Raw genomic sequence first — 18,099 nt, forward strand, 5'->3', positions numbered from 1 at the left:
GGCAGCAGTCACAGTGAGCCAAGATCACACCACTGCACTCCAACCTGGGCAACAGAGCGAGAGTCCATCTCAGAAAAAGAAAAAGAAAAAAGCCACACACAGAATTGACAGATGGAATGACATTAGGCCCTTGTTTACTTGATTCTCACCAAAAAAAAAAAAAAAAAAAAATGACAGGACTGTAAAAGGCTTTGGACACAAAGGTAAGAAAACTGACACTTGGCAGCAATTCAATCTCTAAAAAGATAGCTTTAAAAAAAAGTGGACCAGGCACTGTGACTCATGCTTGTAACTTTGGGAGTCTGAGATGGAAGGATCACTTGAGCCCAGGAGTTCAAGACCAGCCTGAGCAACACAGCGAGATCCTATCTCTACAAAATAAAAATAAAAAAGCCAGGTATGGTGGCACATGCCTGTGTTCCAGCTACTCAGGAGGATGAGGTGGGAGGACTGCCTTATCCAGGGAGACTGAGGCTGCAGTGAGCTGTGATCACACTACTGCATTCCAGCCTAGGGAAGAGTGATGCCTTGTCTCCAGAAAGAAAAGAGAAAGAAGAAAGGAAGGAAGGAGGGAAGGAGTGGACAAGTGAATAGATCATACGCACAAATGATGTGCATTCCAGTGTGTTTATGCCATAGAAAGGAACACCAAGTGGTCATTAAAAATGATGATGTATAGCTACACCTACTGACAGGGAAACATATTTAGACTGTATAGCTAAGTAAAACAACAGCATTCCAGAATAACATTATACTATCAATTTTGGTCCATATGTAACCAAACGCAGGTGCAGATGCTTGCCCATGGCAGCGTCCAATTAACAAGAGCGAGTTCTGGTAGAAAGAAAGTGATTTTATTTTCCAAAACTAGTAAAGGGGACAGGCACAGCGGCTCATGCCTGTAATCCCAATACTTTGGCAGGCTGAGGCAGGTGGATCACCTGAGGTCAGGAGTTCGAGACCAGCCTGGCCAACATGGCAAAATCCTGTCTCTACTAAAACATACAAAAGTTAGCTGGGTGTGATGGCGGGCACCTGTAGTCCCAGCTACTCAGGAGGCTGAGGCAGGGAGAATGGCTTGAACCCAGGAGGCAGAGGTTGCTGTGAGCCGAGATTGCAGCACTGCATTCCAGTGTGGGTGACAAAGCGAGACTCTGTCTCAAAACAAACGACAACAAAAACTAGTAAAGGGAACGCGGCCAGATTCCCGTCTAGAAAAACCACTTCAATTTTTGGAGCGAAGGCAGGGGTTTAAAAAGGGCAAACTGGATAAGCAAGACATTCAAGAATTGTGGTAAGTACAATGTATGTGTGTCTTGTTCTGGTGGCTCTGTTGGGTCCCAGTCCACCTGGTGCGTGAGCTGGTGTCATCTCCACAACGGCCAGGTTCTTAACTAGCCGCCTTGAAGTCATCTCTGGCATTTTGCAGCTGGGTCTCCAGGCTTGGTCTGTCTCAAAATTAGTCCCTGGAACTTCTAAGCAGCACAATAATTGGATACTAGTGAACAGATAAATGTGAAGGGATTATATACCGTGAGAAAGGGAGGGACGTGGAGTCTATTTTAAGGGTAAAGGAAAAGGTTTCTGCAGTTTGCTTCAAGGTTGTATTTTAAAATTCAGAACAAAGAAAAATAAATTTTTTAAATACATTTTGAAGTTAAATTGCCTGGTGACATATATGTCCATACAGGTATGAGTGCCTCGAAAAGGAGAGATATCAAAACATTATCAGTGGGTATCTCTACCTGATTTTTCTCCTTCCTTCATTCTCTCTCTCTTTCTCTTCCTCCTTCCCTCCCTCCCTCCCTCCCTTCCTTCCTTCTCCTTTTCTTCCTTCGGGGTCTTGCTCTGTCACCCAGGCTGGAGTGCAGTAGCTCAGTCATGGCTCACTGCAACCTCCACCTCCTGGGTTCAAGTGATTCTCCTGCCTCAACCTCCCAAGTAGCTGGGACTACAGGCGTGCACCACTACACCCGGCTGGTTTTTTTCTTTTTTGCAGTTTTAGTAGAGACAGGGTTTCACCATGTTGGCCAGGCTGGTCTCAATCTCCTGACCTCAAATGATCCACCTGCCTCAGCCTCCCAAAGTGCTGGGATTATAGGTGTGAGCCACCGCGCCCAGCCATTTTCTTTCTACTCTATATTGAGTTACTCTTTTACAATGAGCATTTTTTTTATTATATATACACCATGAACTGATATTAAAGTCGAGCTGATTAACATATCCATCATCTCATCTTTTGTGTATGTCTGTGTGTGTCTGTGTGTGTAATTAGATCCCTCAGACTTACTCATATGTAACTGTAATAAACTTTTTTTTTTTTTGAAGCAGGGGCTCTCTCTGTCACCTAGGCTGAAGTGCAGCCTGAACTTCCTGGGCTCAGGTGATCCTCCCACCTCAGCTTCCCAAGTAGCTGGGACTACAGGAACGTGCTGCCACATCTGGCTACCTTTTCTTTTTTTGTAAAGACAAGGTCTCGCTATGTTGTCCAGGCTGTTCTTGAACTCTTGGACTTGAGTGCTCCTCCCACCTCAGCCTCCCAAAGTGCTGAGATTACAGGTATGAGCCACCTCACCCAGCCAGCATGTATCTTATATTAGGTAAAATAAAATGAGAATCAGTTGAACCTGGGAGGCAGAGGTTACAGTGAGCCAAGATTGCGCTGCTGCTCTCCAGCCCTGAAAGAAGGAAGAAAAAGAGAGGGAGGGAGGAAAGGAGGGAGGGAGAGAGAGAGGGAGGGAGGGAGGGAGGGAGGAAAGGAGGGAGGGAGAGAGGGAGGGAGGGAAGGAGAGAGGGAAGGAGGGAGAGAGGGAGGGAGGGAAGGAGGGAGGGAGAGAGAGAGGGAGGGAGGGAGGGAGGGAGAGAGAGAGGGAGGGAGGGAGGGAGGGAGAGAGGGAGGAAGGGAGGGAGGGAGGGAGGGAGGGAGGGAGTAAGGGAGGGAGGGAGAGAGGGAGGGAGGGAGGGAGGAAGGAAAGAAGGGAGGGAGGGAGGGAGGAAAAAAGGAAGGAACGAAGGAAGGAAGGAAGGAAGGAAGGAAGGAGGTAATGATTTTGGAAAAGTTCTCTTGAATGTTTTGCACATTTAAAAATATAAACTTGTGCCCTTGCTTTTCATTCCTCAAGAAAGACTAGCATTTGAGAGACCTGGAGAAAATAAACACAACTGAGAAAGGTTAGGAGGGGAGGAGAGGCTCTGGAATGGGCCCAGTCATTTTCTTTCTACTCTATATTGAGTTACTCTACAATGAGCATCTTTTATTACATATACACTGTGAACTGATATTAAAGTCAAGCTGATTAACATATCCATTATCTCATCTTTTGTGTACGTCTCTGTGTGTGTGTGTGTGTGTGTGTGTAATTCAATCCCAAAAAAGGCAGGAATTTTGGTCTGTTTTCCTGGTTGCTGTAGCCTCAGCGTCCAGAATAGTGCCTGACACATAAAAGGCACTGAATAGAATGAATAAATCAATAAACTATATATAGAAAGAACATGCAGTTACTTAGAATCAGATCCCTGGAATATTATGCAGCAATCAGAAATGATGAGTTTGTGTCATTTGTAGGGACATGGATGAATCTGGAGAACATCATCCTCAGCAAACTGACACAAGAACAGAAAATGAAACACTGCATATTCTCACTCATAGGTGGGTGATGAAAAAATGAGAACACATGGACACAGAAAGGGGAGTACTAAACACAGGGGTCTATTGGGGGGAAAAGGGGAGGGCCAGTGGGAGGGTAAGGTGGGGAGGGATAGCCTGGGGAGAAATGCCAAATGTGGGTGCAGGGGAGAAGAAAAGCAAAGCACACTGCCATGTGTGTATCTACGCATCTGTCTTGCATGCTCTGCTCATGTACCCCAAAACCTAAAATCCAATTAAAAATTAATAAAAAAAAAAAAAAGAATCAGATCCCATTAGAAGCAAATAAGCAGGGAATAGGGGCGCCGACCTTTTGAAGTCTGAATGAAGAAGATGAGGACAAATAAAAGGCTCTACTGCCAAATGATGATTTGGTGGAGCAGAGGCTGTACTAACAGTTAGAGCTGGTTTAACTGTGGTATATACGTGCAAGGGAATACTATGCAGCCTTAAAAAGGAAGGCAATCCTGTGACATGCTACAACACGAGTGGACCTTGAGGACCTTATGCTGAGTGAAGCAAGCCAGTCACAAAAGGGCAAATTCTGTAGAGGCTGGTCTCAAACTCCTGGGCTCAAGTCATCCTCCTGTCTCGGCCTCCCAAAGTGCTGGGATTACAGGCATGAGCCAGTGCAACCATTTTCAAATGTACAGTTTAGTAACGTACATTCACATTACTGTTCAACCAATCTCTAGGACACTTTTCATCTTTGAAAACTAAACTGTATCCACGAAAACAACAACTCCCCATGTCCCTGGCCCCCAGCCCCTGGCAGTCACCATTCTACTTTCTGTCTCTGTGAATGTGACTACTCTAGGTCCCCCATGTCAGTGGAATCCTACAGAATTTGTCCTTTTGTGACTCAGCATAGGGTCCTCAAGGTCCACCTGCGTTGTGGCATGTTACAGGATTGCCTTCCTTTTTAAGGCTGCGTCACATTCCCTTGTACGTCTATACCAATTTATCTGTATTTTGTCCATCCAGGTATCCATCAACAGACATTTGAGTTGCTTCCACCTTCTGGCTATTGTGGTTAATGCTACTATGAATGTAAAAATACAAATATGTCTCTAAGACCCTGCTTTCAGTTCTCTTGGGTATACGCCCATGAGTGGAATTGGTGGCTCATAGAGTAATTCTGTTTAATTTTTGTAGGAACTGTCATGCTGTTTCTATAGCAGCTGCACCATTTTACATTCCTAAGAACAGCCCAAAAGAGTTTCCATTTCTGCTGGGCATGGTGGCTCATGCCTGTAATCCCAGCACTTTGGGAGGCTGAGGTGGGTGGACCACCTGAGGTCAGGAGTTTGAAACCAGCCTGGTCAACATGGTGAAACCCCTGTCTCTACTAAACATACAAAAAAATTAGCCGGGCATGGTGACACATGCCTGTAATGCCAGCTACTCGGGAGACTGAGGTAGGAGAATTGTTGGAATCTGGAAGGTGGAGGTTGCAGTGAGCTGAGATCAGGCCATTGCACTCTAGCTTAGGCAACAAGAGTGAAACCCCATCTCAAAAAAAAGAATTTCCATTTCTCCACATCCTCACCAACCCTTGCTATTTTCTGTTCTTTTGCTAGTAAGCATACTAACGGATAAATGGCTGTGAAGTGGTCTCTCCTGGTTTTGATTTGCATCTCCCTCATGATTAGTAACGTTGAACATCTTTTCCTGTGCTTATTGGCCATCTTCTTTGGAGATGAAGATATTCAAATTATTTCCCCATTTTTAAATGGGGGTCATCTGGGTGTGAACGTTATTTATTTATATATTCTGAATATTAACCCCTTGGCAGAAACATGATTTGCAAATATTTTCTCCCACTCTATAGGCTACCTTTTCATCTGTTCATTGCACCCTTTGATGCAGTTTTTAATTTTGATGAAATCCTATTTAATCTGTTTTACTTTGTTGCCTATGCTCTTGATATTATATCCAAGAAGTCATTGCCAAATCTAATGTCATGTATTTTCCCCCATGTTTTCTTCTAAGTGTTTATAAAACTTTATAAAACTATGTTGTAGCTTTTATCTTTCTATCTTTTTATCTTTTTTTTGTTTTTGAGACGGAGTCTCCTCTGTCACCCAGACTAGAGTGCAGTGGCCCCATTTCGGCTCACTGCAACCTCTGCTTCCCAGGTTCAAGTGATTCTCTGGCCTCAGCCTCCCATGGACCTGGGACTAAGGGCGTGTGCCACCACTCTTGGCTAATTTTTTGCATTTTTAGTAGAGATGGGGTTTCACTGTGTTAGCCAGGATGGTCTCGATCTCCTGACCTTGTGATCCACCTGTCTCGGCCTCCCAAAGTGCTGGGATTACAGGCGTGAGCCACTGAGCCTGGTGGCTTTTATCTTTCTTTAGGTCTTTGGTCCGTTTGAGTTAATTTTTGTATATGGTGTAAGGTAAGGGTCCAACTTCATTATTTTGCATGTGGATGTCCAGTTTTCCCAACACCATTTGCTGAAAAGACTGTCCTTTCCACATTGAATGGTCTTGGCACTGTTGTCAAAAAGCATTTGATGGCCAAGCACAGTGGCTCACATCTGTAATCCCAGCACTTTGGGAGGCAGAGGCAGGTGGATCACTTGAGGCCAGGAGTTCAAGATCATGTTGGTCTGGCCAACATGGTGAAACCCCATCTCTACTAACACAAAAACGTTTAGCTAGGCATGGTGGTGGGCACCTGCAGTCCCAGCTACTTGGAAGGCTGAGGGAGGAGAATCACTTGAACCTGGGAGGCAGAGATTGCAGTGAGCTGAGATTGCACCACTGTACTCCAGCCTTGGAGAGATTAAGCAAGACTCTGTCCCAAAACACGCCCCCACCCAAAACAAAAAGCATTTGACTACATATGTGAGGATTTATTTCTAGGCTTTAAAAAAAACAACTATTAACTCCAGACTTTATTCAGAATTCACCAGTTTTCTATGAGTTTTTCTGTTTCAGAATCTAGTCCAGGATATTACATCACATTCAGCTGTCATGTCTCCTTAGCCTCCACTGATGTATGACAAATCTCAGTATTTCCTTTTTATGACCTTGATAGTTTCAGGTTTTGAGTCTTGGTCAAGTATGTCACAGACTGGCCCTCAGTTTGGGGTTGCCTGTTTTCTCATGATTCGACTGGATTATGGGCATTTGGAAGGAACACCACAGAGGTGAAGTGTACCTTGATTACATCTTAGGAGGCACGTGCATCCACATGGCAGCGCTGATGATGTTAACCTTGGGTAAGCTGGTGTTTGCCGTTTCTCCACTGGAAGGCAGCCTTTTCCCTTTCTATACCGTATTCACTCGAGTTGAGTCACCTAGTCCACACTCAAATAGGAGGGGTATGCTCCACCTCCTGGAGTCAGGAGTATCTACGTGTATTGTTTGGAATTCTTCAGTAAGGAAGATGTGTCTCTTTTTCCTTACCTTAGCTGTTTCAGAAACTTTTTTTTTTTTTAGACGGAGTTTCGCTTTTGTCGCCCAGGCTGGAGTGCAGTGGTATGATGTTGGCTAGCCACAACCTCCACCTCCCCAGTTCAAGTGATTCTCCTGTCTCAGACTCCTGAGTAGTTGGGACTACAGAGGGGTGACATCATGCACAGCAATTTTTGTATTTTTAGTACAGACGGGGTTTCACCATGTTGGCCAGGATGGTCTCAATCCCTTGACCTTGTGATTCACCTGCCTCAGCCTCCCAAAGTGCTGGGGTTACAAACGTGAGCCACTGTGCCCAGCCTCAGAAATTATTTTTACCTCGCCTGTAGGCATCCTAGATAGTTTTGCTCATTTTTGAAACTGTCCTGCCAATGATCATGAGTTATTTACAATATTTCGCTATTAAGAGCAATGCTGCTGTGAACAGGCTTGTGCGTATCTCCTGGACTCATGTGCAAGTTCCTTTAGGGAATATTCCTAAGAGCAGAAATGCTGGGTCACAGACCCTGTGTCCTATTCAGATATACAAGATAATGCCAGACTGTTTTCCAAAGTGGTTGTGCCAATCTGGATTCTCACCAGCAGCATATAAAGTTCTGATTGGTCTACATCCTCATCAACATTGGAATTCTCAGTCTTGTTAATTTTTGCCAGTCTGGTAGGTGTATCTCATTATGACCTTAAATTACTTTTTCTGATTACTACTGAGCATCTTTTCATGTTATTTACCATTTGCATATCATTTTCTAAAAATTGCCTTTTAAGGTCTTTTGCCTTTTTTTTTCTGAGTGGTCTTTACTCTTACTGATTTATAGGAATTAGGAATTATTTATATATCCTGTATCATATATATATTTTTTTAATTTTTTTTTTGAGATGGAGTCTTGCTCTGTCACCCAGGGTGGAGTGCAGTGGCGTGATCTCAGCTCACTGCAACCTCCGCCTCCAGGGTTTGAGCAATTCTTCTGCCTCAGCCTCCTAAGTAGCTGGGCCTACAGGCACCCACCACCATACCCGGCTAATTTTTGTATTTTTAGTAGAGATGGAGTTTCACCATATTGGCCAGGCTGGTCTCGAACTCCTGACCTTGTTATCCAACCCCTCGGCCTCCCAACGTGCTGGGAGCATGAGCCACTGTGCCAGGCCGTCCCGGATCCTTTTACAGCTGTATCTACTGTAAATATATGCTCCACTTTTAGCTTGTTTCTCCACCACTCTGTATCATCACATGAACAAAACTTGTTATCTCAACACCGGCAAAGTTATACATCTTTCATGTCAGTACTTTTGATGTCTTCTTCAAGAAATCTCTCTCCCTTCAACCTAAGGTCACAGGGGTATTTTATTTTTCTATATTTAACTTAGCTATACCTGATTTTTGTGATACATATGTAAATATAATGCTTTTCGGTATTAAAAACTCACATTATAATTACCAAGGAAACCCTGGGGAAATTATGCTGGGACTCTCAAATATCCTTTTAAGAGGTTAGCAGTGGGTCTCCGGCCCAAACTACAGAGTGATTTTTGATTCCTAGTAACTTTCATAGACCTAAGCAATAGTCACATAAATGTTCACAAAAAGAAGATAGTGTTTGCTTCTTTAAACACTAGCATCCATGTTATTTGGTACAGGGTAGTTGTCAAAAATCTGAGAGGATTTAGAGTAGTTAATTAAAATAAAAAACTTCTTTAAACTTTATTTAAATCCTGGCTAACAGAAGCATCTCCAAAGAGTGATATAAAAGTACTACAGTTCAGCTGTGGGGAAAACAAAAGTGTTATTCTAAAACAGGACTTCAGGCCAGGCACAGTGGCTCACACCTGTAATGAAGCCCAAGGCAGGTGGATCACCTGAAGTCAGGAGTTCGAGACCAGCCTGGTCAACATGGCAAAACACCATTTCTACTAAAAATACAAATATTAGCCAGGCATGGTGGCAGGCACCTATAATCTCAGCTACTGGGGAGGCTGAAACAGGAGAATCGCTTGAACCTGGGAGGCAGAGGTTGCAGTGAGCTGAGATTGTACCACTGCACTCCAGCCTGGGTAAGAGCGAGACTCTGTCTCAATCAATCAATCAATACATACATACATAAATACAGGACTGTCTTTATGTTCCCAGCAGTCTTGCCATTAACCAAAATAGTTAGAGCCAAGATTGCGCGCGCCACTGCACTCCAGCCTAGGCGAGAGCAAGACTCCGGCTGATTAAATAAATAAATGAATAAATAAATACAGGACTGTCTGTCTCAATAAATAAATAAATACAAACAGGACTGTCTTTATGTTCCCAGCAGCCAAGCCACTGACCAAAACAGTTAGAAGTAATAAATGAGTAATTCAAGGGAAAATCTGGTCCTAAGGCAAGAGAACCTCCCTCCCCTGACCAATAAAAAATGAGGCAGAGTTCTCCAATATTTCTCCACTTTATTAAGGTTGACCACCATGATATTTATGTATCTAAACATTTTTTTGTAAGTTTTCAGTGATGTTTAGATTCTCAATTATTTTTCTACAGTTAAGTTAATTTAGGCACATTGGTTTGTATTTTATAGAGAACACTTATCTTCAGTACACAGACAGGAACAAGTATAATTTGCAAATATTACAAAGACAATTTCCAAATCTCGGCTGACCTCTTTCCCAATTGCAAACCCTCATTTAGTCTTTACTGACAACAGAGACCACAACCACCCACACATCTCTGTGTGAGCTTCTGGCGGCTCAGAAATCCCTGAAAGAGCAGTAAACTGATTACTGAAAAGCTCAGAACACTGGCAAGGCTTAAGTCCAAAGTATTTAACAGAAGGCCACAAGAATTGTTTTCCTAAGGGCGCTAGGAACTATAAATGTCACTTAGTAATGCATTGAAATGGCACTGCCTAGTGTGAGTGCTGCACAGAACTTCAGGTTACGTCTGGATCTATTATTTTGGGTAAGCCTCCACTATCATAGCATGGCCCTGTAAAGAAAACAAGTCCAATTAGAGCAACGAATGGTGATGAATCCAGCTAGTACAGAGACAGCAGAGAACAGTGAGAAGTTTGATCCTGGCTGCCATTCAACCACTGTGTGATCTTGGGAAGGTTGGTAGTCAGTCTGAACCTGAATTTCCTCTATAAATGGGGCTCACAGTGTCTACTTCATAGAGCTTTTGTGGACATTAAATAACATACAGTATTATATTTGTGTGTATATATATACACATACATATATACATATACATATATATGCCTCAGGCTGTCTAGTACAGAATCTAATTCCTAGCGATGGTCTATAAATGGATGCTGTTAAGAAATCCAGGGGCTTTTTTAGCTGTACAAAAATAAACATGATACAGCAAATACCAATAGAAGTAGGTTTCTAGAGGGGAAAACTGAGGCTCTGAAAGGTTAAGTGACTCACCCAAATCACAAAGCTATCAAGGTAACGGGGCCAGGATTTGAAACCAGGTCTAGGTGATACCAAAGCCTGGGCTTGTCCCTTGTTCACTATTCTACGTAGGTTAAGGAGATGATCTGAGGGACCACAAAGGGAAGAAGCAGAGTATCTTTTCTCCAGCAGTATGCACAGTGCTGTGTACTAGTTATGTCCTTAGTTTAGATGAGTCTAAATCCTAACATAGGATTTTTAGACACCCTGTCTCTGAAAAATAAAAAAGTAAAAAAAAACTATTAAAGTGCCAAGTTGAACACCGTGCGGGTTTAAAGAGTGGTCTTTGTTCTCAATCACGTATACACTGGAGTTTAAACAACCTGTTAGGTACTTTGGCTTTTTGTTTGTTTGAGACAGGGTCTCCCTCTGTCACCCAGGCTGGAGTGCAGTGGCCTGATCACGGCTCACTGCAGCCTCAACCTCCTGGGCTCAGGTGATCCTCCCACCTCAGCCTCCCCAGTAGCCGGGACTACAGGCACACACCACCACATCCAGCTAGTTTTTGTATGTTTAGTACAGATGGGTTTTGCCAGGTTGTCTAGGATGGTCTCGAACTCCTGAGCTCAAGCAATCTGCCCACCTCGGCCTCCCAAAGTGCTGGGATTACAGGTGTGAGCCACTGTGCCCAGCCTGTTAAATACACTGAAAAGGCACAAGCAGAAAAAAAGAGCAGGGATAGGAGGGTTTGACTGGACTTGGGGGTTGTCCTGAAAGAATTCATAATAAGGTAGACTATGCCTCTCTTCCTTATTTTATTTTTAAATTCTAGTTTCTTTATTTGGTTTTGGAGACAAGGTCTCACCCTGTCACCCAGGCTAAAGTACAGTGGTATGAATACAGCTCACTGTAGCCTCAACAGCCCAGGCTCAAGGAATCTTGTCACCTTAGTCTTCCGAGTAGCTGGGACCACAGGTGCATGCAATCACACCTGGCTAATTTTTGTATTTTTGGTAGAGATAAGGTTTTGCCATGTTGCCCAGGCTGGTCTCGAACTCTTGGGTTCAAGCTACCCATCCGCCTCAGCCTCCCAAAATGCTGGGATTACAGACATAAGCCACCACTCCGGGCCCTCTCTAGCTTTATTTAAAATACACTATTTTTATGCTCCATGTTTTTTCTTGCTCTAGATCAGATTTGGCAACACCTGGAGATACTTCTGGTGGTGCCAACTGTGTGTACACGGGGCAGGGGTGGGGAGGAGTTTGTTGCTACTGCTATATGGTGGGTAGAGGCCATGCTGAACATCCTATGACACACAGCATAGCCCCCCACAACAAAGAATTATTTTGTCCAAAACGTTAGTGCCGAAGTTGAGAAACCTGCTCTAGAATCACCATGATAGATTTCTCCCCTGTCTCCAATCATGTTGGTACCGCTCACATGGCTCTTGAGGAAACAACGTGAAGTTTAACCTAGTTTATCAGATGCATTTTATCTTCTCTCTTCACTATACTACAAACTTCTAGAAGAAAGGTGCTAGGTATCATTCCTTGTTCATCCATAAAAGTTTCCAGTACTGTGTTATTTATACTTTACATGTTAGATAAAGAATTAGGGAACACAGACTCAAATCTGCAGGCATCACCCTATGTGGATTACGCCCTATACTCGTGTGTAATGTGCACAAGTTATCTCCCTGGTAGAAGCCTGGCAAGGAGAGAGAGAGGGATATCACTAGTCTTAATGGACCATGGTTTTCTGTAGATGAAATTACACAGATTAGAAAACATTTCTGATCATAAAGTCCAAAATGTTCCAACCAATAAATGACTGACCCATAACCCATAACCCTCTGCCATAATCAACATTGCAGATGTGCCATCAGTCTGAAATGTCAACCAGCACAATGTTAAATTCTTCAGCCTGTCTGGAGGTCTTTCTCCAGCCATCTTATATATTCTGTAACTGACTATTAACTCATTAGACTTCTACAGAGATTCTGTAGAACACCACTTAACTTCACTGTATCTATCATTAAATCAGAGTTCTGAAGTAGTTGGCTGACCCATTAATTTTACCAATTCCTGGCATTTCCGAACTAAGAGAAGTAACTTAGTTATGGTAGATCTTAGGAGACTATTAAATGTCTTTTGTTGCTAGTTTTATGTTCCCTTAAGTCTCAAGAAAAACGACTGGAATAGGGGAGACCAAAAGGCACCAGTAAGTGGGAGATCACAAAGAACAGTCCAGCCCAGGAAGCCTCTTTGTCCTTGTGGGTCTGAGACTACAACACCTTCCCCCACCCGCAAGATGCTGAGCAGCCAAGTAGCTCAAGCAAAGGGGGTCAGGCCAGGAAATGTCTGTCCCCACAGGCTGAAGACTCCCTTTTCTCCATATCTGCAGGCATCAAACAGCTCAGCCTGTGAAAACTCCCACCCCTCAGACAGAAGCAACAGAGATCAATAAGAAGCAGCAGAGGTCAATGGGAGCCTCTGCAGCACCAGATAAAACAAGCAGACCCAATACCACTGCAAAGGCTCTGAAAATTAAACTGTTATTGAAACCACAATCCACCAAAACAGTCCAGGACCAGCACGGTAAACCTAAGTAAACATGGTTACTGCCCGCCTAAGTAAGACTGGACATGCCCTAACACGATAGCCAAAATATCCAGGGTTCAATGGAAAATCACTAACTGGATGAAAGAAGACAATTAAAGGACGCCAACACTGAGACAGATGTTCAAATTGTAAGAAAAATTCTGGAGTAGGCCAAGTGCAGTGACTCATGCCTGTAATTCCAGCACTTTGGGAGGCCGAGGTGGGTGTATCACCTGAGGTCAGGAGCTCGACACCAGCCTGACAAATACGGTGAAACCCCATCTCTACTAAAAGTACAAAAATTAGCTGGGCGTGGTGGCAGATGCCTGTAGTGCTAGCTACTCAGGAGGCTGAGACAGGAGAATTGCTTGAACTAGGGAGGTGGAGGCTGCAGTAAGCTGAGATCACGACACTGCACTCCAGCCTGGATAACAGAGAGAGACTTGTCTCAAAAAAATAATAAATAAATAAATATTGGAACAGCTCTCATAAAAAATGCTTCAAAAACTACTTAAAATTCTCTTGAAACATATAGAAAATATCAGCAAAGACAGAACTTATAAAAAGAAATGAAATAGAAATTATAGAACTGAAACCTACATTAAGAAATTTTAAAACTCACTAGATGAAATCAATAGGAGAGTAGAGACGACAAAGGATAGAATCAGTGAGTTTAAGGACAGGTCAATACAATTTACTCAATATGGACAGAAAAAAATAACACTGAAAAAAATTACCAGAATCCCAAGGCATTGTGGGATAACAACAGAAGATTCAACATTCATAGCATCAGCATACTAGAAGGAAAAGAGTAGGGTGGGAAGAGTATTCAAAGAATTGACAGGGTGTTGTAGCTCACACTTGTAATCCCAGCACTTTGGAAGGCCAAGGTGGGCGGATCACTTGAGGTCAAGAGTTCACGACCAGCCTGGCCAATGTGGTAAAACCCCATGTCCACTAAATTAGCCAGCATGGTGGCACACACCTGTAATCTCAGACGCTAGGGAGGCTGAGGCAAGAGAATCGCTAGAACCTGAAAGGCGGAAGTTCCAGTGAGTAGAGATCACATCATTGATGCAGTCTGGCTGAGAGAGTGAGACTCTGTCTCAAACAAAGAAAAAAGAGTATTCAAAGAATTAACAGCTGAAAACATCTCTTATTTGGTTAAAGACATATACATAGGTTGGGCACAATGGCACATGCCTATAATCCCAGCACTTTAGGTGGACAAGGCAGGCAAATTGCTTGAGCTCAGGCATTGCTTGAGACCAGGCTGGGCAACATGGTAAACCCCTGCCTCTATAGAAAATACAAAAATTATTTGGGTGTGGTGGTACACACCTGTAGTCTCAGCTACTCAGAGGCTAAGGTGGGAGGATTGCTTGAGCCCAGAAGGCTGAGGCTGCAGTTAGCTGAGATCACACTACTGCACTCCAGCCTGGACAACAGAATGAAACCCTGTCTCAAAAAAACAAAATCCTGGCCAGGAGCGATGGCTCACACCTGTGATCCCAGCACTTTGGGAGGCCAAGGCGGGAGAATCAAGAAGTCAGGAAATAGAGACCATCCTGGCTAACATGGTGAAACCCTGTCTCTACTAAAAATACAAAAAAGTAGCCAGGCATGGTGGCACACGCCTGTAGTCCCAGCTACTCAGGGAGGCTGAGGCAGGAGAGTCGCTTGAACTCAGGAGGCGCAGGTTGCAGTGAGCCGAGATCATGCCACTGCACTCCAGCCTGGGTGACAGAGCAAAACTTGGTCTCAAAAACAAAAAACAAACAAACTAATAAATAACAACAAAAAACCTGAAGACATAACAGGATTTAAAAAGAAAAAAGAAATAAACCTGCAGATTTAAGAAATTCAGTGAATCTAAATAGGATAAATCTAAATAAGTCCACCAAGACTAAGTAAGTCCACCAAGATACATCATAATTAAAATTCTGAAAACTAAATCCAAAGAAAAAGTGTTGAAAGCAGTCAGAGAGAAACAACACATCACTAGAGGAAACACCAATTCAAATGACCATAGATTTTGCAACTAAAACCACATAGGCCAAAGGAAGTGGCATGACATTTCACAAATGCTGAATGAAAAGAACTGTCAGTTGTGAATTCTGTATCTGATGAACCAGCTTCAGACTAATTGAAACTAAAAGAAGTCGTTTACTAAAAAGGGTAGACCTATTCTTACAGAATGACTAAAGGAAGCCGTTCAATAGAATGGAAATGATAAAAGAAGCAATCCTGTAGCACCAGGAAGAAAAAACACAAAGAGCAGGAATAAGTATATACCACAGAATATGCTTCTCATAAACCATATAAATCACATTTGACAACCGGAACACAAATTTTAATACCATCTCATACTCAAGAATCTAAATGGAAGTGCGGTTTCCACACTTCACTTGAAGTGGTAAAATGTTATCAGTACATGGTGATAAATCACATGTATATATTGTAATACCCGGTTGAAACAGTTAAGAAAACTATGTAAAGACATACAAATAAATACAATACTATAAATAAATCAAGACAGAATCCTAAAATACGATCCATAGGGAAGTCAAGAAGAAGAAACAGAGGAATGAGAAATAGAGGAAGCAAACAGAAACAAAAAAATGGCGGACAAACTCACCTATCAATAATTACTTTAAATATATATGGTGTAAATACACAAATCAAAAGGCAAGGATTGGCAGTGTGGGCCAAAAAAAAATTGGAGCAGTGTGAAGAAGAGGCAAGAACGCCCCCCGGACAGACCAAAGCCCACGCGCTGCTGCATCCCGCGCCCATCACCTACCACCGTAGCCACCACGCCCAAGAGAAAGGCTGGAGAGGATGCTAAAGGAGATGACGCCAAGGTGAAGGACAAACCACAGAGAAGATCCACAAGGTTGTCTGCTAAATCTGCTCCTCCAAAGCCAGAGCCCATGCCTAAAAAGGCCCCTGCAAAGAAGGGAGAGAAGGTACCAAAGGGAAAGAGGGAAAAACCGATGCTGGCAAGGAGGGAATAACCCTGCAGAAAATGGAGATGCCAAAACAGACCAGGCACAGAAAGCTGAAGGTGCTGGAGATGCCAAGTGTAATGTGTGTATTTTTGATAACTGCGTATTTCTGGTGGCTGTACAGTTTGAAATACTATTTTTTATCAAGTTTCATAAAAATGCAGAATTATTTTTTAAGCTATGTTGTTAGCACACAGAACAGGTCATTGTTGTTTTGGGGGAAGGGGCATATGTCACTAATAGACTGTCTCCAAAGCTGGATTGATATGGGGAAAACATCTTTCCCTTCTAGTTTTGAGAGACTTCCTTCCTCTTGGCTCCCAGGAGGAGGGATTCCCTGACTTTGACACACATGGCTACCTTGGCACAAAAGCCTTAGAGTATGGAAAAACAAATTTGTCTTTATGTCCTCTTTTCCCTTTCCATCTTTCAGTATAGACTTAACACCCTTAAACTCAGACATCTGTTGGAACCTGACCCCCAATCATTAGTTACCAGTGTGTCAAGCAATCTGGACTTTCCAGTGATGCCACTGAGATGGCACCTGTCAAAAGAGCAGTGGTTCCATTTCTAGATTGTGGATCTTCAGATAAATTCTGCCATTTTCATTTCACTTCCTGAAAGTCAGGGTTGGCCCATGAAAAGCGGTTGAACGACATGCTAAATGTGAAATGTCAACCTCACTCTAAACCTTCCCTGTTCAGAGCATCAGATGAAGACTTCATTGGGTTTTATAGTGGCTTTCTGATTTTTGGTAGTCCATCAAAGGAGGGAGTTTGAAAGTTGTTGTGCACTGTTAATGACTGTCTGCCCATGTCCTGCCTGAAATATCATGATTGTTTATGGAAAGTATCTTTAAGAAAGCTGGATACAGTTAGGCTTGGGAAAAAAAACTATATGCAGTTTATAAGAAATTCATTTAGTTTCAAGGTCTCTTTCAAATTAAACATGCACTTACCACACAACCCAGCAACAGCACTTTCTGCACATTTATCCCAGAGAATGGAAAATGTATGCCCATACAAAAACATTGACACAGATGTTCATAGAAGTTTTATTTTTAATAGCCAAAACCTGGAAACAATTCAGATATCATTCAACAGATAAACAGTTAGAAACTGTGGTACATCCATGCCAAAGAATACTACTCAGCAATAAAAAAGAATGAACTATGGACACGATAACTTGGAAGACTCTCCAGAGACATACCAAGAGTGGGGGTTGCAGGGGAGCCAATCCCAGATGGTTACATACTGTATGATTCTATTAAACACTTGAAATGACAGAATTATAGAAATGTAGGACAGACTAGTATCAGGAAGGTGAGCTAGAGGAGATAATAGGGAAGTACATGTGATTTTAAAAGGAGAACACAAGGGATACTCATTGAAAGTATTCTGTATCTTGATTGTGGTGGTGGGCACATGCGTCTATACACATGATAAAAATCACCTAGCCCCCATCTTAAAAATAAAATAAACCCCATCTTAAAAAAAAAAAATCACCTAGCACCCCACACACATACATACATCTGGGTACCAGTAAAACCAGGTGGGTTATATCAGAAACAATATTCTGGCTGTGATACTGCACTATGGTTTCATACAATGCTCCTTTAGGAGAATCTGCCTAAAAAATTATTTCTTACTACTGCTTATGGCTTACATTTTTCGGGTATACTCTAATTTTCTATAGAGAGCAATGGAAAGCTATTGCTTCTGCCTGGCCAATATCCATTCCCTCTTCTGTCAAGAATGCTCAATTTTGGTTGAGCATGGTGCCTCATGCCTATAATCCCAGCACTTTGGAAGGCTGAGGCAGGCAGATCACTTGAGGATAGGAGTTCAAGACCAACTTGACCAACATAGTGAAATTTTGTCTTTATTAAAAATACATAAAGTTAGCTGGGTGTGGTGGTGTGCACCTGTAATCCAAGTTACTTGGGTGGCTGAGGCAGGAAAATTGCTTGAACCCAGGAGGCAGAGGTTGCAGTGAGCAGAGATTGTACCAAAACACTCCAGTCTGGGCAACAGAGCAAGATT

The 18,099-nt window shown here is 42.8% G+C and overlaps 1 protein-coding gene across 4 annotated transcripts in view; it reads right to left on the reverse strand.

Annotated features, from left to right (window-relative positions):
* Window positions 1-18,099, reverse strand: part of LOC100896839 (glucokinase regulatory protein) — a 54,810-nt gene that overhangs the window by 5,620 nt on the left and 31,091 nt on the right. The gene's annotated exons all lie outside the window — the stretch shown is intronic.

Source organism: Callithrix jacchus, chromosome 14 (assembly GCF_049354715.1).
Source record: "Callithrix jacchus isolate 240 chromosome 14, calJac240_pri, whole genome shotgun sequence".
Classification (NCBI taxonomy): domain Eukaryota; kingdom Metazoa; phylum Chordata; class Mammalia; order Primates; family Cebidae; genus Callithrix; species Callithrix jacchus.